Source organism: Macaca nemestrina, chromosome 2 (assembly GCF_043159975.1).
Source record: "Macaca nemestrina isolate mMacNem1 chromosome 2, mMacNem.hap1, whole genome shotgun sequence".
In the NCBI taxonomy this organism is placed as follows: domain Eukaryota; kingdom Metazoa; phylum Chordata; class Mammalia; order Primates; family Cercopithecidae; genus Macaca; species Macaca nemestrina.
The window spans coordinates 15,767,235-15,792,853 of NC_092126.1; the positions used below are offsets into that span (position 1 = coordinate 15,767,235).

At 43.0% G+C, this 25,619-nt stretch overlaps 1 protein-coding gene and 1 long non-coding RNA gene across 3 annotated transcripts in view; one reads left to right on the forward strand and one right to left on the reverse strand.

Annotated features, from left to right (window-relative positions):
- LOC139361842 (uncharacterized) overlaps positions 1 to 9,485 on the forward strand; it is an 86,181-nt gene extending 76,696 nt beyond the window's left edge. Inside the window, exons 2-3 of the long non-coding RNA XR_011619578.1 lie at positions 8,671 to 8,749; positions 9,389 to 9,485. This is a non-coding gene — a long non-coding RNA (uncharacterized lncRNA). The remainder of the gene's footprint in view (positions 1 to 8,670; positions 8,750 to 9,388) is intronic.
- Positions 1 to 25,619, reverse strand: part of LOC105470951 (CKLF like MARVEL transmembrane domain containing 8) — a 130,896-nt gene that overhangs the window by 54,270 nt on the left and 51,007 nt on the right. The gene's annotated exons all lie outside the window — the stretch shown is intronic.

Consider the following 25,619-nt stretch of genomic DNA (forward strand, 5'->3'; position numbering starts at 1 on the left):
GCCAGGCACCCACTTTTGAACCAACCATCTATGCCATGGCTGGGGTGGGAAGGTCGGTGGGAGGATATCACAGTAAGTGAACACACCCTTCCCACTGCCACCATACATGTGAGTCTGTTAGAAGGACTAACAATTCCTAGAAACACCGTGAACAAATAACTCAACAGGTATCCATTACCAGGGCAGTATGAGAAGCAGCCCAGTCAGGAAGCTACTTAGGTTATCAGTCCATGAGGAGATTACAAATCCTCACGGGGAAACATTAAACTTGGTGTCATACAACTTCATCCTTTAGAAGCCAAATGTAAATTAGTCTCATGCCTGCTCCTCACTGACTCCAAATGCTCTGGTAATTAATAAACACACCACTAAAAAATATTTGAAAGATGACCAAATAATTACCTTCTTGACTACTCCAGGGAGGAAAAAAACCAAAAACAAGCCATCTAATGAATACACAGCCAATGTGCCATGTCAGAATAATCTGAATTGGACTGCACGCTCAGTTGGGTTCTTAAACCCCTAGGCATACAGCTCTGGGACCTGTGGTTTTCCTCATACACACAGTAGACTCAAATTCCAAGTACCACCAATAAAGGCCTCTTCGGGGACTCCCATGGGAAGGGAATTCCATCATTTAGCACTGAAGTCAGCAAACTTTCTCTTAGACAGGGCCAGATAATGAACGGTTTAGGCTTCAGAGGACAGACAGGCGCTAACCCATCTGTGCCGTTGAGGCTGGAAAGCGGCCAACATATAAACGAATGGGCATGGCTGTGTTTGAACAAAAACTTCCAAAATCAGGGGCCAGGTGCCATGGCTCACGCCTGTAATCCCAGCACCTTGGGAGGCCAAGGCAGGTGGATTACTTGAACCCAGGATTTTACGACAAGCCTGGGCAACATAGTGAGACCCTGTCTCTACCAAAAATAGAAAAAAAATTACCAGGTGTGGTGGCTTGCGCCTGTAGTCTCAGCCACTTGGAAGGCTGAGGTGGGAGGATTGCTTGAGCCCGGGAAGTCAGGGCTGCAGTGAGCCATGATTGCACCACTGTACTCCAGCCTGGGGGATGGGAGTAGGACTCTGTCTTAAAAAAAAAAAAATTCTAAAAACAGGCAGTAGGCCTGATCTGGTCCCCAGGTTGTAGTTTGCCAGCTCCTGATTTAGCAGATTATGGTCATAATTTCCCTTCACAGCAAATGGAGTTTGGGGGGTCCGAGGCTGGGGGCTCCCACTCGGGAGGGCACATTCCTCCTCAGCACAACATGGCACTGAAAAAGTCAAGCCTGACCTCCCTCCTCTTCCTCACAAGGCTCCACGGAGGCATCAGGGTCCACGTGCACACCCAGGCCCCCGTCGCACGTGCACACCGGGGTGAATGTGCTCCTGCCCCTCTTCCCACCACGGTTTTCTACATTCAGCAGTTTTTCAAGGGAATAAGCTGACATATGAACCCAGTGTTGTTTAACCAGAGTCGCGTTTCTCTGGGAAACAATGCTGCCGCTCCCTGCTTCACCCTAGGAAAACACACCACTGACCTGGTGTTATTTTTAAATTCTGTCTGCTTGACGGGTCCTGTAAATAAAAGGGCCTGTCTTTAGCTGATACCAATACTGTGTTTTGAAGACTAAAGCAATTCCTGACCCAGGAAAACTCCAGAAAAAAGGAAAGTCATTGACTGTTGTCTATGAAGTACAAAGATGCTTTACATTTAGTTTGAGGGGAGTGGGTAGAGAAGGAAGGAGTTACTTTATCATCTGTTAAAGTAACTCCAATGAAGAACTGGAAGTAAAATAAGACCACAGGACCAAACGAAGTCACCACTGTTTCATGGGTGATTTTTGAGGAGAGGAACTAAGTTTACACAGAGTTTTAAAGATGAAGGGACACCGGTTTTCCTGCACCCTTGTATTACCCAGCATACCCCCCACCCTGGTCCCGCACTGCACCCCAACTCAAAGAAAAAGATAAAAATCAATGCCAGTGAAGACCTCTGAGCATATCTTGAGGCATCAGTGTAAATGAATCCTATTTGATACATAACAGCTTTATTGAGAGATAATTCATACACCATAAATTCAACCACTTAAAGTATTCAATAGATTTTAGTATATTCATAGAATTGTATAGCCATCATCACAATCAACTTTAGAGGATTTTTATCACCCTAAGGAAATCTCTTGTGCATTAGCAGCTGTTCCCCATTCTCTCCCACCCCTACCACCCTCAGGCCAAGGTAACCACTCATCTATGGTCTCTATGGGTTTGCCTATCCTGGACATTTCACATAAATGCAATCATGTGAGATGTGGCCTTTTGTGTCTGGCTTCTTTCATACACCTTAAAGTTGTCAAGGTTCCTCCTCGTTGTGGCATGTAACAGTGCTTCGATCTTTTTAATGACTGAACAATATTCCACTGTTCGGTATACCACGTTTTGTTTATAGATTCATCAGTTGACAGGCATTTGGATTGTTTCTACATTTTGGCTATTGTAAAGAATGCTGCAAAAGACACTCGTGTACAGTTTTTGTGTGTTTTCATTTATCTTAAACCAAATACACTTTCAAATGCACAAGGGAAGCTTGCTCAGGAGCTGAGGGAATGGCCCAGCAAGGGGTCAATTTAGATTTTTAGATCAGAGAGTCATCAGGTCTCTAGTCAGAAGGAACACAAGTTTTTCCTGGTGCTGCCTCTCCTACAAGCTGCACGGAGCAGAGCGTACCTACGTTAAGAAAGTACACATGGGCCTCAAATTTCAAGTTCAACTTTGGCACAGTACTGACTGTAACCCCCAAAGACTTTTATGTTAAGCATCCTGACATGAGCTGAAAAACCAATATTTCCAAGGGTTGTTTCCTCAAGGGCTGTTTTGACAGTTCTGCCATGCCTATCTTTGCAGCAGCAAGAGTTTGCACAAATATCTGAATATTTCCTTGCCTTTTACCTTTATTAGCCTATTAAAGTGAGTGGAAGATGGAACAGCAGAACTGCTGATGCTAGTGCTAATACTGTTAATTACATGTTCACAGGATGACAGTCACTAGACTGTTCAATTAAAAAGGGCCACTTAACATGTAGGAAATGCTGGAAGTAATTCTCTACAGAGCATCTAAAAAGCAAGGTGGAGAAAACTCAGTATGCACTGAGGATTCGTGTTTTTAAAAAAACCTAGCATGGCAAATTTTCAAGTATGATAGTATTGTGATTTTGTGGGGGCATAGGGAGAGAGAGGGAGGGGTGGAGGAGGAGAGAAGTTAAGCTTAACTCACAAATTTATATTTTATGGCCAGATGTGGTGGCTCACGCCTGTAATCCCAGCACTTTGGGAGGCCTAGGTGGGCAGATCACAGGAGGTCAGCAGTTCGAGACCAGCCTGGCCAATACAGTGAAACCCCATCTCTACTAAAAATACAAAAATTAGCCAGGCATGGTCGTGGGTGCCTGTAATCCCAGCTACTCAGGAGGCTGAGACAGGAGAATCCCTTGAACCTGGAAGGCAGAGGTTGCAGTGAGCCAAGATTGTGCCACTACACTCCAGCCTGGGTGACAAGAGTGAGACTTCGTCTCAAAAAAAAAAAAAAAAAAATTATATATATATATATATAAAATGTTAATATTTTCAAAAATATTAAGGAAAATTCCTATTGTTTAGGGCTACCTATGAAAATATTTATGGATGAAATGATATGCCATCTAGAATTTCATTTAAAATCCTGCTGGAAGAACAGGTAGGGACATGGATGAAACAATACTGACCATAAATTAATAATGACTAAAGCTGAGTAGTGGGCAGATGGGATTTTATTGTGTGCAGTTTCACATTTCCCACAATCAGATAAAAATAAAACTAGCCATTCCTGAGACTTAAACACAGAAAGAAGCTCCCGGGGTCCCAGCACTGCTAACAGGGCTACGGCTTGCTGCAGACACCTTTATAAAAGGAGGAAGGGTGGGGTTGAATTCCTTCTAATTATTTTAATTCTTCAAATAGATAACACATTGACGTGGTTAAAAAATGAAAAAGTGTAAGAGGTTAGACTGGGAGAAGTCTCCTTGTCTCTGGAATCACCCTTTGGGGTCTTCCTTGCCACGGCTTTTACTGCCTACTCTCTAGAGGTGAACAATGTTCTTAGTTTCTTGTGTATCTTTCCAAAGTCATAATTAATCCCCCCCGACATCCCACATGTTGCTTTCCTGATATAACACATTTGCATTTGGGAGATCTTTTCTAAGACGTTAGAACACATTTTTTTTTTTTTTTTTTTTTTTGAGACAGAATTTTGCTCTTGTTGCCCAGGCTGGAGTGCTGTGGCGTGACCTGGGCTCACTGCAACCTCTGTCTTCTGGTTTCAAGTGATTCTCCTGCCTCAGCTTCCCAAGTAGCTGGGATTATAGGTGCCCACAACCACACCCGGCTAATTTTTTGTATTTTTAATAGAGATGGGGTTTCACCATGTTGGCCAGGCTGGTGTTGAACTCCTGACCTCGTGATCCGCTCACCTCCGCTTTCCAAAGTGCTGGATTACAGGCATTAGCCAATCACACCGGGCCCTTATTTCTTTTTAAACTGCTACAAAGTTGGTATTCCTGAATAAGACAGTGTGTCTACTAGTTCCCCATTGGTGAGCATTTCTGGTTGTTTCCAGTCTCTTCCTATTGCAAACAGTGTTGCATAGTATCACCTTTACACATGCCACTTTGTATGTGTTCAGGTTCACCTTAGGGTAAGTTTATATGGAAGTATAACTAAAAAAAAAAAAAAAATCAAAGGGTACCTGCATTCATCATTGTGATGGCTACTGTTAAACTGACTTTCATAAAGGTTTGACCAATTTATTTCCCACCAACAATGTGTGAATTCAAAAATAAAATCCAAAGTCATGACCATTTACCTCCTTCCCTTTAGCAGTAAGTCTTTCTTCCAACATTAACGTTTATTTTCCTACTAACTGTCATTTCAAGTAAGATGGACCAAGGTAAAGGTGAGGAATTTACTTTAAAAAAGTAATCACAATTGTCCATACTTACTGTTTAATCTATATTTTAAGTATTTATATAAAAAATAAACTAACATTTACTGAGAAGTCCCTGTGGTCCAGGCAGCTCTGAGCCCTTTCCACGTACTGAAAAACTTAATCCTAGCCTGGCCCTGAGGTCAATCCTATGACCAACTGTGATTTCAGATGAGGAAAGTAGCACAGATATGAGTCCCTGTCCCAGGTCCCACAGCTTGCAAGTGACAAGCAGATTTCAGATGTACTTCACCCTTTCCCTTGGCTGCCTATCTGCGCAGAGCTCTCTGAAGCGTTCGAAATTTAGATCCCAAGACACTTCCAATATTCAGTTCTCTTAGAGTAAAATGCAAGTCTAATGTTCAACACTGAACACTGGCTTGTCCTGCATTTTTAGGAATAAATTATATGCAAAAACATCCTCCTATCATAGGAAGATATCTACCATATTGGCAAACTGACTTTCAAGTCTGGACTTACAGTCAGGGATTTGATCCTGCCATGTAATAACTGGTTTCTAAAAACTTTACTGAAAAATTTAGCTTTCAACTCAAGTCATTCAACTCACCTTCCCATCTCACTCCCAAATATTATTTCCCCTGAATAAATCTGGAGTTTCAATGAAAATTGCCGCTGTTTTAGGGGGAAAAAAATTCCCAAACAAGCAGGAACTTCTAGGTGCAGCTTTCATTTCATATTCGGGTAGCATAGAGCTCAACAACTGATTCAACATCTCCATCAGGCTCTATACATTTAGCCATAAACCTTTCAACAATAAAGGTTGTGTTCTTGTCATGCCTTCTGTCAACCTTTTACTAAGCTGCTCTGAAACGTTGCCCATCTGTCAAGGCTCAGGACACAATGTATAAACACCGAGCATCTGGGAAAGTCAGAAGTATTCTCAGGGGAATTTTATTTTTAAGACAATGGCCAAAACTTCATCAAATCTGCTTAACTAGTGAATGGACTTGAGAAAGTAAAGAGGCGAAATCACAGAAAAGATCAAGTAAAATGTTAGATCTTGGTAATGTTCTTTTGTAACTTTCCAGAGGATGTGTAGTTATTTGAGAGTACACAACTAAGGAGAACTAAGGAGTTTCTCAAAATAGATCCGATTCATTAAAAAGAGAGGGAGTGAGAGGAATCTGGGTTTCTTAAAAGAAAGAAAGTATAGGTTGTCAACTCCAGATAGTTTAGGAATTAGTATTTAATACTACACAAGCCACCAAAAATATGCCATCTGTTCCATAAGTCACCTTTTTCAAAGCATGTTCTCAGAAATAGTTTATGAAGCAAAGGTTCATGGTCAAATCTGGGAAAAGCTGGACTCAAGCCATCTCTTGGAAATGTGTCATATTAAAGCTAACCTGGCCTTCCAACCTTGCTCAGCCATGGACTCTCTTTTGCTTTAACATTCCGGGGATCCCACTGTGGGTGCCTTCGCTGAGCACCTGGCCAGTGGTGCCTCTATTCTAGCAATTGGTTCATCCTGCCCTGTTTCGTGGTTCAGTGTCCACATCTCTTCCTTGAACTGCAAAGTCTTTGAAAACAGCGCTGAGCACAGTGACTCATGCCTATAATCCCAGCACTTTGGGAGGCCAAGGCGGGTGGATCACTTGAGGTGAGGAGTTTGAGACCAGCCTGGCCAACATGGTAAAACCCCATCTCTACTAAAAATACAAAAATTAGCCAGGTGTGGTGGTACGCACCTGTAATCCTAGCTACTCGGAAGGCTGAGGCAGGAGAATCACTTGAACCCAGGAGGGAGAGGCTGCAGTGAGCCGAGATGATGCCACTGCACTCCAGCCTGGGCAACAGAGTGAGACCCTGTCTCAAAAAAAAAAAAAAAAAAAAAAAAAAGAAGAAGAAGAAGAAAATAGAGGCTGTGGCTTAGTTACTTTGTTTCCTCATAGCACTTAGTTCACCACTGAACTAAAGACCAAAAGCTCATCGGGGCACTCAAAAGTTAGGAAGTACGAACAGGGAAACAGGGACAACTGTGATGGGAATTTTTTTGGCACTTACTAAGTTTTTTTACCTGTGTTCACTAGAACACACAAAAAATAAAGATCTGTGTAAAAGGCTATCAATATCTCCATCAACAAGGCCTCAATTGGACCCCCCTACCCTGAGCCCACCCTAGAAAATTTTCCTTCCTTACCAATAATGGAAAGAAAAAAAGAAAGGCATATTAACATTTCTGGCCCAGGTGTGGTGGCTCATGCCTGCAATCCAAGCACTTTGGGAGGCCAAGACAAGTGGATCCCTTGTGCTTAGGAGTTTGAGACTAGTCTGGCCCACAGAGTAAAACCCTGTCTTACCAAAAACACAAACATTAGCTGGGCGTGGTGGCATGTGCCTGTAATCCTAGCTATTTGGGAGGCTAAGGCACGAGAATTGCTTGAACCCGGGAAGCAGAGGTTGCAGTGAGCTGGGACGGTGCCACCGTACTTCATCCTGGGCAACAGAGACTCTGTCTTAAAAAAAAAAAAAAGATAAAATTTCTGGCGTAGTCTGCCTACCCAGCCTCTCCCCAGTAGGACCTGCCTTACACACCCCTGGGGTGTGAAGGGCTGGCTCCTCTGGAACTAGGAACTTGCATCAACCCTCTCTCAATTTCTGCTGAGCAGCCACTGGTCTGGAGCTTCCAGCACTCATCAGCAAATCCTCTGGTACCTCAACCAGCCCCCACAGTCCTGTACACCCAACATTGCTCTCATGTCATATAACAAGGTTGCCCTTTTCTTAACTCACACTGCTCCCCTTTCTCCAGACGGCCCAATGGTTGATGGAGAACAAAGTAATGATGCTTTACTTTTGTAGGGTATAGCTGCTACTGCAGCTGTACCAGCCTCCAAAAATGAGAACTAGATCCTGTAGAACCCTCTCCAGGAACTAGCCTTGGCAGCTTCTCTGAGACTGAGTCATCTTCTCAGATGCTCAGACTAAAGTGTGATGCTTAGACTACTGGCATCCAAATCTTTTTCTGAGACAGGGTCTTGCTCTGTCACCCAGGCTTGAGTGCAGTGGTACGATCATGGCTCATTGTAGCCTCAACCTCCCAGGCTCAAGCAATTCTCCCACTTCAGCCTCCTGTGTAGCTGGAACTACAGGCTCATGCCACTATGCCCGGCTAATTTTTTGGTATTTTTAGTAGAGAAGGGGTTTTGCCATGTTGCCCAGGCTGGTCTCGAAGTCCTGAGCTCAAGCAAGGTGCCCACCTTGGCTTCCCAAAGTACTGGGATTACAGATGTGAGCCACCAGGCCTGGCCCGGCATCCAAATCTCTCGGAGAAATTGTTAAAAATGCAGACATCTGGGACCCATCCCAGAACTACTGGGTCAGAATCTCTGGGGGTTTAGTGCTCTGGAATCCATTTTCACAAGTTACAGGTAACTGATACACTTTGCAAAGCACTGCTTTAAAAGACTAGGTGAAGAAGGAAGAGTGGGAGGAAGAATGACTCATTGTGCTGTTATAGAAAAAAAATGTTCTTGTCACACGACCAGGAAAGATTAGGCTCATGGACACATAGAAGGGTGAGGAATGGAATTTACTGGGTGAAAAGGAAAAAGGAAAAACAACTCAGCAGAGTGAGATGGAATCCTGCTAATAGGCTCTCTACCTGACTGACTGAATCCCACCTCACTACACAGGAACACGAAACGCCAGGCTCCTCCCTGCTGCCAATGGTGTGAACTTTCCAAGGCCCCATGCTGTCCTCCCAGTGCTCAGGTGGGCATTATTCAGAAAGAATCAGTTGGGAAAGAGTGGGCTTCATCCGGGACCAGCAGTCCGGTTTTTCAGCTTTCAGGCTGTTCTAGGCTTAAGATGGGGTTTCATTGGGGGCAGGAGTTGGCTGCCTCCTGTCTCCATTGGTGGTAGGCAGAATAATGGCCTCCAAGAGATGTCCATGTCCTGATCCTCAGAACCTGTGAATATGTTACCTTACATGGTGTGATATTGTGAAATAAGATGTACATTTTGGTCTTCATCCATGGTTCTTGCCTTATAGCTCCTAAAACCCTTATAATTTCCTAAGTGATTAGAGCAATAGGAGTATCTTTTATTATAAGATTTGGTCTTTTGTCCTTGGTTCCTGAAACACCTCTGGACCAATAAAGGTGAAAAGAAGTCTTGTTATTTAACAAGCCCCTTTCAACCACACCTGAGTTTATGTTAATAAGATGATTTCTGGAAAGCCACTAGATAACCACCACAGGATGGGGGGCAGTTGCTAGGGGCACAAATCATGTGATTAGAGGGTTAGAACCTTCAGCCCAGCATCCCAACCTCTGGGTAGGGGAGAGGGACTGAAGATTGAGTTGATCACCAATGGCCAGTGATTTAATCTAGCGTGCTTCTGTCATGCAGCCTCCATAAGATCCTCAAAGGACAGAGTTTGCAGAGCTTCCAGGTTGGTGAGTAAGAGCACATTCACATGCCAGGAGGATGGTGACCTCCAACTCCATGGGGACAGAGCTGCTGCTCCATGCCCCTGCCTACATGCCTTGCTCTGGGGACCCCTGCCTCTGGCTGTTCATCTGTATCCTTTGTAATATCCTTTACAGTAAATGTGTTTCCTGAGTTCTGTGAGCTGTTCTAGCAAGTGATTGTACCTGAGTGTGTGGCGGTGGGGGTGGGGGGAGATCACAGGAACTTCAATTTGTAGCTAAGTCAGACAGAAATTGTGGGTAACCTGGGGACTGAGAAAGAAAAGAAACTTTTAATCTGAGGAATGCAGCCCCCCTTTAAATTATCAAGCCTAGGGAGGCACTGAAATGAGACATTTCATTTCAGGGGTCACATCCTCCCGCTCTGAGCTTGAACTAAGTAATCATCTCCGAGTTGCTGTGCTACGAGGGCTCTAGACTGACACCACAAATAGCTATAAATTAACGTAATGATGCCATACACTGGACACCATAACCCATACCCTATAGTTCAACAATGTATAGCCAGTCACTCATCAACATTACTTCTGAAAACCAAGGAGAGAATTCTTGAAAAACAATTTTTATAATCGCCCCTCCTCTGAGTCATCCTTTTTTCTTTAAAAGCTAAAGCTTCTCTTTTGTTCTCCAGAGGACTTCCCAGTGCTCTCCGGGCCGCAGTCATCAACTTATCCCAAACCAATTCTCCATCTATATTAATTTGCCTCAGTTTCTTCCTTTAGGTCAACAGGACCTACTACTTGCAATTGGCATTTGAAGTGGGTAGGGGCAGTCTTGTGGGACTGAGACTTCAACCTGTGGGATCTGTGCTAACTCTAGTTCCTGTCAGAATTGAACTGATTTATAGGACATCCAGCTGGTGGAGAATTGGTTGGTGTGGGAAAAAGAAGTGCACACGTGACCACAGAAGTGGGCGGATGATGAATACTAGAGAGGAAACAGGAGTTGTTCTATTCATATGGCAAAGAGGACATTGCACATGTGATTAAGAATCTTAAAGTGAGGAAGTTCTCCTGGATTACCAGATGAGCCTGATATTGTCACAAGGGTCCACAAAGGTGAAAAACGAGTCGGGAGAGTCAGATTTGAAGATGACTTTGAAGATGGAATAAGGAGCCATGAGCCCAGGAAGGCAGCTGGAGAGACAAGGGAACCAATTCTCTCCTAGAGCCTCCAGAAGGAGTGAAGTCCTGCCAGATGGCAAATATTTTAAGCTTTGCAGCCATACGGTCTCTGTCACAATGACTCAACTCTGTCCTTGGAGCACAAAGGCAGCCATAGACAGTTCACAAGTGAATGGCTGTGTTCCAATAAAACTATTTGTAGACACTGAAATTTGAATTGCATATAATTTTTTACAAACTGCAAAATAGTATTCTTGTTTTAATTTTTCCACAGTCATTAAAAAATATAAAAGTCATTCTTAGCTTGTGTCATGGGGCGGGTGTGGCCTGTAGGCTGTGGTTTGCTGACCACCCCGATACCGTATATACTCTTTTGTGTCTGGCTTCTGATTCAACACAATGTCTAAAATTCATCCAGGTTGTGTACATTAGTAATTAACATTGCTGTGCAGTGTCCCATTGTTGACTATGCCACAACTGTTTATTCATTCACCTGTTGAAAGGTTCAATTGTTTACCTTGTCTTCATCATAATCATTATTAATTATTGCAATATTAAGCATATGCTCTAAAAATGTCCAGAATGAAAAGCAAAAATTATAGTAGCTTAGGTGTTTACCATTTTTTTCCAACTTTGTATATTTCCAAATTTCTATGTTTTCCTCCAACTTTCTACAATTCACAATTCTTTATACTTGTATGATATGAAAATGCAAACCGATCCCATAAAACAAGTCAGAGTATTTCCTAGTTTGTTTAGACATTCAGAGTCACACCTGGCACCACTCAAAAGCGTGAGCCCATGGCTGACCATAAGGATAATCCTGGCAGAGAAATTCTCAGGTTCCTGGGAGGAAATGGCGCACATGATTGCTGTGTTGAGCCTCGCAGTATGATTTCTTCCTCGCGCTGCAGGAAAATAACCCTAGGAGAAAGTAGTAAACGGCTATTTTTAAGCCGGCCTAGTTTACTTGAACTCATTTCTTCCTTTGGCACCCCTCATTGGCAAGGACAAGGCCTCCCATTAAGACGTTATTTACTGGATGGGAGATTTCTAAAGCATCTCCAGACAGTGTATCTACAGCTCGGGTATATGTTTTTTCTTGGAGCAAAAACACAGCTGAACTGTAAATTTAAGCTGAAGCCTGACAGTGTCAGCAACATCCCTTTGCTCTAGAATTCTGCCATGCTGGAATGCTGATGGGACCTTCCTTTGGAGAGCCATCTCCCAGATCTGCCCCCCACAGCTGGGTACCTAATTTCAAAGCCACACTTTAGCCTTGATAAACTCAATTTTTGGGGAAAAAACCCACAAAAATTTTTAAATCATCCACAGCTCCACTACTCCTTTCTACACATGTGAGAACAGTAAAAACCAGAATGGATGGATCTCTTGTGTTCACTTAGTCTCATCTTGAGATGTCCTTAATTTGCTTTCTCTTTTCTAAAAACTGACCTGTGAAAATAAAGACTGGTTGTGAGAACCTCAAATGGTCCTGCAGAAAGCAGGGCTGACCAGGCAAGGTTGAGGGTGACTGAACTCAGTCATCTGATGCCTGGGGGGTGTGAACAGACATTCTCATCGAAAGTTCAGGATGCCCACAGTATGAGGGGGCCTTCCCTGCCTAAAGCTCCCATTCCCTACTGTGACTTGGGAAATCATAAACTGCAGGAGCAGAGACAGGGCTAGCACAGGGTATGAACATCTGTTCTGGACTTCTGATGGACCACAGGCTCAATTAGAATAGCCAAGTTACTGAAAGCATGGCCGACCTTTGAGGAAAAGTGAGACACCTAGGTTCTGTAAGTCTGGAATACCACATGGACACAAGAGTCGAGCATGGGGGCATAAGAAAAAAATTGGTTGGCTGGGTGTGGTGGCTCATGCCTGCAATCGCAGCATTTGAGAGGCCGAGGCAGGTGTATCACCTGAGGTCAGGTGATCGAGACCAGCCTGGCCAAGATGGCAAAACCCTGTCTCTACTAAAAATATAAAAATTAGCCGGGTGTGGTGGTGCACACCTGTAATCCCAGCTACTCGGGAGGCTGAGACATGAGAAGCACTTGAACCCAGGAGGTGGAGGTTGCAGTGAGCTGAGATTGCACCACTGCACTGCAGCCTGGGTGACAGGGCAAGACTCTGTCTAAAATAAAATAAAATAAAATAGGTAAATTGGTTGAGAGCTCAGGCATGTTCTTGCCACAGCACCAAGTCTAGAAAGGCTCAGGCAATGCTCTGCCCCACCCACCATTTCTGTGAACCAGCAGTAAGTATGTTAAGGATGCTTGTCTGGAGATGAGCAACTTGGTACACATGCATACATATGATCCAGACTCAGCACTCCCCAGGACACCAAGCTCTCACTAAGAAACATCCAATGACCTTTTAAACCTCCTGATTCTCCCAACCTCATAATGCCATAACCTCAGGGACGATGGCTGTCTGAAGACTGGGGCCAATCCCTTCCAGTCATGGTTGATACAGAGCTGCCACGATGACTTTCCAGCACAGGAAGGACCATCTCTAACTGGTGGGGCTGCTGTGACCCCAAACTCTGAAAGAGTTTTGAACCTTAGGTTCCTAGAGGTGTTACCACCTTATTTTCATGTGACAGTTGCACCATAGGATCTAATGGATAATATATATTAAAGTTCACTAAGCATCATTGTGTCTATCAACCCATATTAAAATATATTAAGAGCAGATTATGTCTATTTTGAGTACCTCATACATACCTTGCAGTGTTCTAAGGGCTTTCCATGTATTCTTATTTAATTCTCATCATGATTCTGAGGTAGGTACCATAATTAGTTCCATTTTACAGATGGAGAAAATGAGACACAGAGAGGTGAAGTCATGCTGAGGTCATGAACAATGAAACAGCCCTGATCTCATGCCTTTTCCAACTCTAGCGCACTCTCCACTGTCCCATCCAAGCAGCTAAGTTCTGGAGAAGAAACTGCGGGGTGGAAATGCTTAGCTGTGTGCTCAAGAGCTCTCCTGCAATTGTTTTCTTTTAAGCATAACCATGCATATGGAGAGAGACTTTACATAATTGTTTTTCTCTATAAAGACAACTCAATATATTCTCTGTAGCTTGATTTTTTATTTCTTCACAGTATATCACTAACATCTCTCCCACTGTAGACATGAATCTGCTTCTGCATTTTCTGATGCTGTGGAAAGGACGACCATTTAGTCTGTATGTCTCCTCCTCCCTGTGCTGAGTTAGAGACAAGGAGTCGGTAGAGTCTGAAGGAGGTGTGACTCTTTCATCCTGAAAGGATGCTTAAGTCTCTTACAATAACAATTAAATGGTAAGGAAAAATCCTCGACACCCTGTGGTGTCTTCTATTTTCTGCTCTCTTCTCTTTTTGAATTGAGCCACTAAAAGGAATGGTCTTAACTGGGTATCTCAGTATTCTCTTGGCTTCTCTGAGCCTAAACTCTCTTAAATGCTTTAGCTGACTTATTTCCCTTTGCCCGCTCCTTGACCATGGCCTGCCAGGGCCCTCTCCATTTGTACCTTTGCCCCAGACTGGCTCTCAAAGTGTGGTCCCAGACCAGCAACATCAGCATCACCTGGAAGCTTGTTAGAAATGCAAATTCTATGGCTCCACTCCAGATCTACTGACTCAGGAACTCTGGGGGTGGGGCCTGGTGACCTCCGATTTAACAACCTTCCAGGTGATTCTGATGCAGCTAAAGTTTGAGAACCATTGCCTTAGACAAACCCACCCCCAGCAGTCACCCCCTCCCATTGACTGGAAAGTCCCACATCTTCATCTTCAACCTTAACTTCTCTTCAAGCTACGCACCTACATATGCAAGTATGCTCTCTGGACATCTCTGCCTTGCCACAGTCTCCTATACTCAACACTGCCCAAAAAGGACCTACTTCTCATCTCCTCCAAGATCTGTTCTTTCTCCCTTATTCCCAGCAACTCATGCCAACACCATCTCCCCACCTACCCAAGACAGAAACCAGGAAGTCATCCTAGACTCCTGCTTTTCCCTCATCCAGTCAGCCACCAGGTCGGGTTGATTCTACCTCCTCTCCCCCTTTTTTTTTTTTTTTTTTTTTAAGACAGAGTTTCGCTCTTGTTAGCCAGGCTGGAGTGCAGTGGTGTGATCTCAGCTCACTGCAACCTCTGCCTTCTAGTTTCAAGTGATTCTCCTGCCTCAGCCTCCCGAGTAGCTGGGATTACAGGCGTCCGCCAGCGCGCCCAGCTAATTTTTGTATTTTTAGTAGAGATGGGGTTTCACCATGTTGGCCAGGCTGGTCTCGAACTCCTGACCTCGTGATCCGCCTGCCTCGGCCTCCCAAAGTGTTAGGATTACAGGCGTGTGACATTGTGCCTGGCCTCTTCTCTCCATTTTTATGACCTTAATTCAGGTTCTCAGCTGGCCTAAGTCAGCTTCCAATGAGGCACCCAAGGACCTAAGGTAGTATCTGTCTTTTCCACCCTCACACTCTTGCCAAGATAATCCCTCTAAAACATGAGTCTAAATGCATTAACCCTACCTAAAACTCAAGGTTGCCCACTAAACCTTAGCACCAAGTCCCAACTTCTCAACAAGGAAGTCCCCAGTCTCATCTCCTGCTGTTCCTACAGACATTCCAGATAGATGTAACCATATGCCTCAGCAATCTTACTCCTGAGAATATAGCTCCCAAATTATCAAACAGTTCCATAAGGTGACTTGTACAAAGATATTTATCACAGCATCCAGAGTTGGAATCAACTTTGGCTTCCATCACTGGAAGAGTGAATAGGTAAAAGGTGGTGGATGCATACTCTGACTAATCAATGGCTCTAATTAAACTCCCTATGCAATGTCACTTTTCAGCTCCTCCCATCAAGTGGTGGAGTCTATTTCTCCACACTTTGAATCTAAATTGGACTTGTGGATTGGACTCATGCCTTGGTTTAGCCAACAGAATATGGCAGAAATGACTGTGTTCAAGTTCCAAGTATAGGCCTTGAGCAATTCTCCTCCCTTGAATTCCTGGCCTTGCCATCAGGTGACCAAGCTCAGGCCAAACTGATGAAGGATAGCAATAAAGTGCCATGGCCCTCTTAAATCATGCAGTCTCCAGCAGATCACAGAGGAATGAGTGACACCAGCTGAGATCAGCCGACCCAGACACAAATCAGCCAAACCACTCAACCAACCCCACAGACTCATGAAAAAGGAGTGACCATTGTTTTAAGTCACTAAGTTTGGGATGGTTTATCACAAAGCATACTAACTGCTACACACTCCAAGGAGTATCAGGAAGCAATCTGAAGCAACAGAATAGATGGGTCCATAGCAACATGAATCGATTTTAATAGCGTAGGGTTAACTGGAAAAGAACTGAATGAGATATCTTAACACAATTCCATTTACATAAGTTATCTATAGTCAATACACATTTTACTTTTTAAAAAATATGCAAAATTAAAGAGTTCTATTACGTTTAACCCATGAATATGGTTGCCAATGGCACGGAGGAAAGAAGGCACAAATGAGGAAACAGTAGGAGGCCTCCTTGGACCAAGCTGTGTGAACTGAAGAGTGGGATTTCTCAACCCTCCACACTTAGTAATGCCTACTCATCTGGTAAATCCCAGCCCAAATGGGGCTCCTGTTTACAGCCTGCTGTGCCATCTTCTCTCAGATCATTAAGGTTTGCAGATGAATAAGAAAGTGTATTTACCATAGTTTTGTGATTGTCAACAGCTGTGATCTAACTAGCTTTGAAGGCAGGGTCTAGGACTTCATTTTCTTGGAACACCCAGTATCTCATATACTGCAAACATTTGTCAATAAATGTTTTCTATCCTGGAAAGCAGTTTTTCCAACCTTGGCATTAGTGACGTTTTGTACGTGATGCTAATACCATGCTCCTAGTTGTGACAATCAAAAATGCCTTCAGTCGCAGGAGAATGGTGTGAACCTGGGAGGCTGAGTTTGCAGTGAACAGAGATTGTGCCACTGCACTCCAGCCTGGGTGACAGAGCAAGACTCTGTCTCCAAAAAAAAAAAAAAGAAAGAAAGAAAGAAAAAGAAAAAGCCTCCAGTCATTACCAAATGTTCCCTAGGGAAAAAACACTGCACCCTGACTCTGAGAACCACTGCCTTAGCCGCTTGAGTCCATAAAGCCACAACTCGAAAGATGGCTTTGTAGAAACATTTAATATGTTTGAAACAAAAATGTTTGAGATCAGGAATTACATCACTCTCTACCTAATACTGCCTAAGGGAGATTTAGATAGCCAAAATATTTCCTTCTTAAAGAGATGGTTCTCAGCCACTAGCCCAAACTAATGTTTTAGTTCACTACCCTATGGGGAAAGATTAAATACAAAATTCACTTGGGCTTTCTCATCTATGCAGAAATATTCCTCCTCATAAGCTTTAGTCAAATCTTTTATTTACAAAGTTTAAATCTGTCTCCTTAAGTCAATGCTTTAGGCTGCTGATTTCTGTCATACTGCAGAAGCTGTTTATCTAGCTGAGGCTGCTAAAGCAGACGTTCCTACTCTGTACTATTAACCAGAACATGAAAAACCAACACGTAACCAAGCTGAAAGAATTCTGCCTCATTTATCTTGTGTGTGCCACCAGGGCAAACACCAGGCATTTTAATAACCTCATCTGGACCTTTGGTAATCATTGCAGGCTACTAACTCCAGACAAATATTTGCCTTGGAGGTTTCTCTACAGAGACAAGTAAACTAAGCTTCTTTTGTTCATATAGATTGAGTATCACAATCTAGAAAATACAGAGCACTCACATAATTCATTTCTTGTAACTATACAAATAAAGGAGCAATGGAAATGATTCTACAAAGAGCTGATGGAATACATTTCCTTTATACTCTTCCTTTCCCCCATGCCACCTCCAACAACAAATCAAAGTACAGCTGAGAAGATCAGTGGATGTTACAATCAGAGAGGCCACGTCTGCTGGGGAAGAATTCTCCTTGTCTCAGAATAGGACCCCCATTTTCACCCCCCTGCCAACATCCGGACTTTTACATGAGAATAGGGTCCCTTTTATAAGACCTGGCAGATGCTACTGTAACTAAGTGACCAAACTTGGCAACACTGATTTTGGTACAACCAATCATCATGTCATCACAACCAGATACATGCCAGCACCACCTGGGCTGTATTCTTACCCAAATGGTCTAACAGGCTGGGGATTTTTCCAGATTAAAGGTGACTAAAGAAACATGGCAACTAAATGAAATCTGTTGATCCTTGACTGGATCCTCAAAAGGCTGAGGTAAAGAACATTCTTGGGACAATGCAGGAAATTTGAATATGGACTGCATCACATATTAGGAACTGATGCTAAATTCCTTGAGTGTGAAGGTATTACAGTTAATTTAAATAATTTAATAGTTATTTAACGATTTTTGGGAAATACATACTGAAATACCTAGGGAATAAACGTCAGGCCTGCAACTTCCCAGTGGTTTAACAACCACCAAAACAAAAATATGATCACACACATTCACACAGAGAGAGAAAGCAGATGTAAAAAAATGTGAACTGGCAAATATAAGTGAGGGAGTCTACAAAATTTAAGCGAAGGAGTCTATATTGTTCTATCGTCCTATAGATTTGAAATTTTTCGAAATTATAGTTGGGTGGAGGAGGGAGAAGCTCGGTTGCCATCAATGTGTAAACAAGCCAGAATGTTTCAGAAATGCAACATACGAGAAAAAAGTATAAGAACCAAATAGTATTTCCTGCCTCAAATCTGAAGATAAGCGACCCAATTTACTTCTAAGTGTTTGGAGGCATAAGATAATAACAAAAACGAAACACCTGAATCTAATCCAACATGTTTGACCCTGTCACCACATTAAGAACGAGCTGAACTCAGACATTTTGATACATCAGAGTTCTCAAAAATACTAGAAATATCTCACTGATATGATAATGGCCTTGAAGATTTATGCCGATACGAAATGAATTCCAAGCAGAGCATTAAAGTAATCTTCATAACTTGTTAACACAACTGCTCTCAAGAGAATGTTGAGAAATCTTGCCAGGAAAGGCCTACAGTTCCCAGCAAGCAGTAACTATCAGCAACTTAAGAAGACAAAGATCTTTTTTTTTAAAAACCTTACTTATTTGCAACCTACATTTATTTTGGATCCTAGACTTGTGCAGTTTGGACACTCAATTTAGAGTTTATGTAATAGTGATCGAAAATGATGCGCTGAAGAAAGGGGGAAAGCTGTGCAATCGGGCTTGTGAGTTTAAGAGCTGGGGGTTAAAGAGACAAAATTGGTTTAATAAAACAAAATGGGGCCACCTGGGTATTTAAGTGTGAGACCAGGTCCCTCTCCAAAGACAACAAAGTTCTACATCTAATGCGCCAGGGTTCCTCTGTTCAAATTCAGCCAGTCAGTTTCATGCCACGGGTCTTGAAAGATCCTGAAGTTATAGACAAAACTTGGTGTGTACGCGCACAGGTTTCCAAGGAGAGGGACCTAGCCGCCTTCTGTTCTCAACAGATTCCTCACCTCCTCAAATAGGTGAAAAACCCATACCTTGTGAAATTTGCTCCTATCTCTTCTCTAGGCTTGAAAACCCAGGGAATTCCGAGCACCCCAAGTCTACTTCTAAATTCAAAAGGGCCTCTGATTCCTTCTCTTCTACTGCCATCTGTCTCACCACTGTTCCGGTTCTGTTAGGGGGCCAATAGCCTTTTGGGAGCCTTGTTTCATCTTATCCTCCCTTAGGCAAGGAAATCTTTGTTCTCAGACTTAAAACTAACTTTGAACTGGAAAGTGACCTAAGATGTCGGGAACAACCATAAACTGAACAGCATACAGGGACAGTCAATTCCATTTTGTACTTTTCTATCCAATGCTGTGCTACTTGTTCCAATAAAGAATTAACGTGAAGGTAGTTATTTTATGGGGGTATTTTGTTTTGTTTTTGAGACAAGGTCTTTGTCACCCAGGCTAGAGTGCAGTGGTGCAATCATAGCTCACTGCATCTCCAATTCCTGGGCTCAAGCAGTCCTCCCACCTTAGCCCCCACTCCAAGTAGTTAGGACACGTGCCACATTCCAGCTAATTAAAAAAATTTTTTTTTGTAGAGACAGGAGTCTTACCACATTGCCCATGTTGGTCTCCTGCCTTGGCCTCCCAAAGCATTGGGATTATAGGCATGAGCCACCATGTCCAGTCTACGCTATTCTTATTTAGGAAAAAAAAAAAAAAGTCAGCAGTCAGTGATCACTGTTAATTCCACCAAAAGGAATTTGGGTCTACCCTATTTTTGTTGCAAAAATTTTAGCACCAGAAAGAATATTAATGACTATGAATTCAAGCTTTTCATTTGACACATGCAAAAACAAAAGTACTGTGATCTACCCAGTGTCACATGGCTGGTTAGCCAGACTTGAAATGGAAACCTCTTGACACTCAGTCCAATGTTCTCTGACATCTCCTGCCTTTTCACACTAATGCCCTCTGAAAAATACTATTTTTCCTTTTTGTTTGTTTGTTTCATATCAAGATAAGAACTGCTGGATGGAAACCAAAATCATTAGTGGAAAACTGTACGAGATTTCCGGAATCTCCACTGCAATGTCACCATTAATGCTGGGAGGAGTCACACTGCAGCTTGATCAAGTCCAGGTAGGCAGAGGACCCCTCCCAAGGACTGTGTCTCCCCATCCCTCTGCATCCACCACTCTCCCTTGACCACTTTCTGCACCACTGGTAGGAGGGAAAGATAAGGTGGAATCCTTTTGCCCATATATTGAATGATTATTTAATTGCCCTGTTTCTAGTTTTAAAAACAAAAGGATAGAAATTTATATATTGTTATTTAAAATGTCTTATGTTGCTTTACATATATATGGCTGTCAAAGTATAATTTTTTTTTGAAAAGGTCAGCTCTTGACTCATATAGAGTATGCATATGCCAAAGATTCTGTAACTTGATGAGTTTGTCAACTTAAGCGGAATGACAAAGCTGGCTCAAAGGCGGATGGCACAGAAACCTAAGTAGGGCAAAAAAATCTGTGGAAAGATGAATGCTGGAATAAGGCTGGAAACTTAGAAACAAACCTGGTTAACGTCCTGCCAGGCAGAAAGCAGTACCCCTGATGCTCCTTTTCTGCCTTAGAAAACCCTTCCCATCTTAACTGGACAAAAATCATTTGCAGTTTGTTAATCTCAGCCATTTGTTTTTGTAAGATCTACAGGTGAAGGATGATTTTTGTATTTTTAAATAGTTGAAAAAAATTAAAATAATTTTTTTTTTTTTGAGATGGAGTTTCGCCCTTGTTGCCCAGGCTAGAATGCAATGATGCAATCTCGGCTCACCGCAACCTCCGCCTCCCAGGTTCAAGCAATTCTCCTGCCTCAGCCTCCCAAGTAAATGGGATTACAGGCATGCGCCACCACACCCAGCTAATTTTTTGTATTTTTAGTAGAGACAGGGTTTCTCCATGTTGGTCAGGCTGGTCTTGAACTTCCGACCTCAGGTGATCCACTTGCCTCAGCCTCCCAAAGTGCTGGGATTACAGGCATGAACCACCGTGCCCGGCCTAAAAGAATATTTTATAACATAAAATGAAACATGAAAATGCTATGACATCCAAATTTCAGTGTCTATAAATAAAGTTTTATTGGAACAGTGTTAGGGCTCAGAAGACAATACCCTAAAGTAAGGACTCAGAAGCAGTTTCTCTCTGACGTTCTCCTGCTTGCCTCTCAGCCTCATTCCCCCTTTCCCCCAAAAAGGCAAGCCACAGATACTAGAATCCCTCTTCCCCAATGGAGATCATGGAAACCAAAACCCTTTTTCCCAAAGCCAGTCATAAAATCTAAAGCTTTCCCCTACTTTTCTGTGTAAGAATTGGCCACGAAGAAATAATCTGACCGACCTTGTTTGGTCGTAGGTCATAAGACCCCCATTCCAGATAGGGTTCTGCCCCATAGCTGGAAGGAAATTATGCTGCAGAGAGTCCAAGAAGAATCTGAACAGACAGCCCTTGATGGGTTCCCTCCCTCAGCCTATTAGCGTTAGATCATACCCTTTGGTCCAACCACAGTTCCACACAGCTATCCATTCATCATCAAACTCAAGTATAAAAATGGACAGCTTCCCCTGTATCTTTGGGTCTTCAATCTGAAGACTCCTGTGTCATGTAAAACTATGATCAAAGAAATGTGTTATGCTTTTTGTCTGTTAACCTTTTTGTTATAGAGATGCTGGCCATGATTTTCATGATGGAGAAGAAAGGCATCGTCCCTTTTTAGCACCGACAGTGGCTGCATCCATTCACTTATGTATTACCCGTGGCTGCTTTCACACTATGATGGCAGAGTTAAGTAGCTACGGAGAGTACATATTTTGGCCTACGAAGCCCAAAATATTTACTATCTGGCCATCTGCAGAAAAACATGGCTATGTTTTTCCCTAGAATATCAGATGATCTTTGCTGGGTTTGTCAGACAATGTTATTCTAGTAGGATATTAAAAGGGCACTCAGTCATCTGCTTGAACCTTTTTCTAAGTTTCAGGTAAATTTTTCTTGAAGACTATAGTCAGTGATAATTTAATTATAAATTTAAAAAGAAATGAGTATAACTGGATCGTTTGTAACTCAAAGGATAAATGCATGAGGGAACAGATACCTCATTTTCCAAGATGTGGTTATTATGCACTGCATGCCTGCATCAAAACATCTCATGTACCCCATGTACATAAGCACCTACTATGTAGGCACAAAAATTTTTTTAAAAGTTTTCTTAAAAATGACCTAATACAAGTTTATATTTTCCTCTTGAATCAATGACTCCTATAAAAGGGAAGTTGATCTCTGGTGTAGAGACAGCTGAGCTAAATAGAATCTTGGCATTTCAGTGGTTAAACCAAGTACTCCAACAAGTTTACAAAATACAGAGTAACCTAAGCCAGTATTTTCACTGATTCAAACCAACGGTCCTTTTTAAATTCTTCTCCAAAAGGAAGGAGTAAAGGAAGAAAAATTAACATTTTGAAATCGTGCCTTGAAATTTTCTCACCTCACACTGTATGATAATACAGGCTCTAGGCCCACGGGCTGTTTTCTGTGAAAATACGTCAGGACTCTGAGGTGTGATCCCAAGAGGGATTTGAAGCAGCAGTCTGGACCAGGCACAGTGGTTCGTGTCTATAATCCCAACTCTTTCGGAGGCTGACGTGGGAGGATCATTTGATTTGGCTTGGGCAACATAGCCTGGACCCCTATCTCTTAAAAAAAAAAAAAATATATATATATATATATATATGTGTGTGTGTGTGTGTGTGTGTGTGTGTATGTGTGTGTATATATGTATGTGTGTGTATATATGCACACATACATATATATACATATATACACACACACACATATATATTAGCTGGTTGTCATGGTGCATGCCCCTAGTCCCAGCTACGTGGGAAGCTGAGGTCGGAGAACTGCTGGAGATCAGGAGATGGCTACAATGAGCTGAGACTGCACCACTGCACTCCAGCCTGGGTGACAGAGTGAAACCCTGTTCTCAAAAGAACTTTTTTTTTTTTAAAAGCAGCAATCTGATAAGGAGCTGAATGGTAGGAGAGCAAGTGAAATATGAAGTCAGGATTGTTTCAATTTAATTAGCAGAAGCTGGATATAAGAAAAATACCTAGCAAGGATCGCCCTGGAAAGAGACCAAGAGTTCTTATTCTGAAATTTTTTAAAGAGAACGAAAGATTTCAGAAAGTCAAAAAAAAGAAAAAGTCATATGTTTATAGTATCTCTGTATTTTAGATCCTCAAATATTTATACAGAGTTTTTAATTAGGGGCTGGACGTGGTGGCTCACGCCTGTAATCCCAGCTCTTAGGGAAGCCAATGCGGGTGGATTGCTTGAGGTCAGGAGTTTGAGACCAGCCTGGCCAACGTGGCAAAATCCCGTCTCTACTAAAAATACAAAAATTAACTGGGCATGGTGGTGGGAGCCTGTAGTCCCAGCTACTGGGGAGGCTGAGATAGGAGAATTGCTTGAACCTGGGAGGCAGAGGTTGCAGTGAGCCCAGAATGCGCCACTGCACTCCAGCCTCGGTGACAAAGCAAGACTCCAGCCCCCACTCGCATCCCCCCTGCCCCCCACCAAAAAAAAGGTTTTAGTTAGGCGATTAGAGAGCTTTTGTTGGCACTCTGAGCAATGGCTGCTGCTAACGACCATGAAACCAGCTGAAGAACACAAGCCAGACTTCTTTACCTCGGTCCTTGAATTTCTCATCATCTCCAATTTTAAAAATGTTATTCTTACCCAGGGTTCCCTCATAAACACTTCAAGTCCTTAAATTAGTACCCAGCCCATTTTCCCAAATCCTTCCCACACACAAACCTTATTTTCCCCACCCACAGACCTTTATTTTAAACTGCCAAATCCCTCTGAGTTTAATAACTTTATTTTTCCTTAACTTCCACAAGCTGGTAATTAACTTTCCAAATGAGGCTGGTGAACAATAGAAGAAATTGTTATCTTTCACCATCAATGTTTTGCACAAGATGCTGTGATGACACTGCTGGGATTTCAGACAGATAAAGCAGCCTGGCATGTCTGTGCCACCCTGAACAGGGCTGCTGCTGGCCACAGCATTCTCTGTGCAAGGCTACCACTGTATTCCCCAAGGTGAGCTTTAGTCACAAATGTTGGTCATAGATGAGAATGGCCTCATCAAAGTTTAGGTACAGGCCAGGTACGGTGGCTCATGCCTGTAATCCCAACACTTTAGGTGGGTGGATCACCTGAGGTCAGGAGTTGGCGACCAACCTGGCTAACATGGTGAAACCCCATCTCTACTAAAAATGCAAAAATTAGCTGGGCATGGTGGCGGGCGTCTGTAATCCCAGCTACTTCGGAGGCTGAGGCAGGAGAATCGCTTGAACCCAGGAGACAGAGGTTGCAGTGAGCCAAGACTGCACCACTGCACTCTAGCCTGGGTGACAAGAGTAAAACTCCATCTCAAAATAAATAAATAAATAAATAACCCACTCCAGCCTGGGTGACAAGAGTGAAACTCCATCTCAAAATAAATAAATAAATAAATAACCCACTCCAGCCTGGGTGACAAGAGTGAAACTCCATCTCAAAATAAATAAATAAATAAAATAAAACAAAATAAAATAAAATAAAATAAAGTTAAATATCCCCAGACTGTGTACATCCAAGGTGAGAAAATGATGTAATCTTTCTTCAAACCCAGAGGGCAATTTTTCTAAAATCATCTTTTTGCAACAACACGTCCTAAGGGGATGTTTTTCTCTCTGTTCAATGGCTAGACCACAAACCTTCCAGAAAAACAACCGTCCTAGGAGAGCAAACACATGGGGAGGGGGCGGAGAAGGCATCCTGAGGATCCCTTATTTACAATAACAAAAATGTGGAGATCATGGTGGATGGCTCTGTTGCCCTCTACTGGCCAGGTCAAGCATCACCAGCCACAATAACACAGTCAGCTGCCCTGGTTTTTCCCTTTGTGGTTTAATTAGGCACTGCTCCTCCCAGGGAAAACCTGGGTGAGACAGGCAGGAGGCCCCCGCCCATGGAACCTCAGATCTGGTAGGAACATCTAATGCAACATGGGCACATTACACAACCCTAAGGGGTGCCATTCCTGTGGAATACATCAACAGAGCCCTTGCACTTAAGCAATCCTGCAGCCCCAGTGGGTCATTTAATAAATGCCCCAGAATGGTAAGTGATCATTCCAGGGTCATCAGACCTGTGATGGGCCAGAAGCAGGACCTGTTGCTTGTCTCAAGGGAGTGGCAAAGGGAAACAAGATTTCTACAAAGGAAAACAGGTTCCGACTGGGCTGGCCCCTGTGAGGAGAGCCAAGTCAGAACATGTATCCACTTCCTATTCTACGCTTCAGCTATCCATCTGTCTTCTGTCTAGCCATAACTTATTGTGCCAGGTACTCACTGCAGATACATACCACCAGATGGGTGAGACATGCCTACGCCGGAGGGGGCTGAACA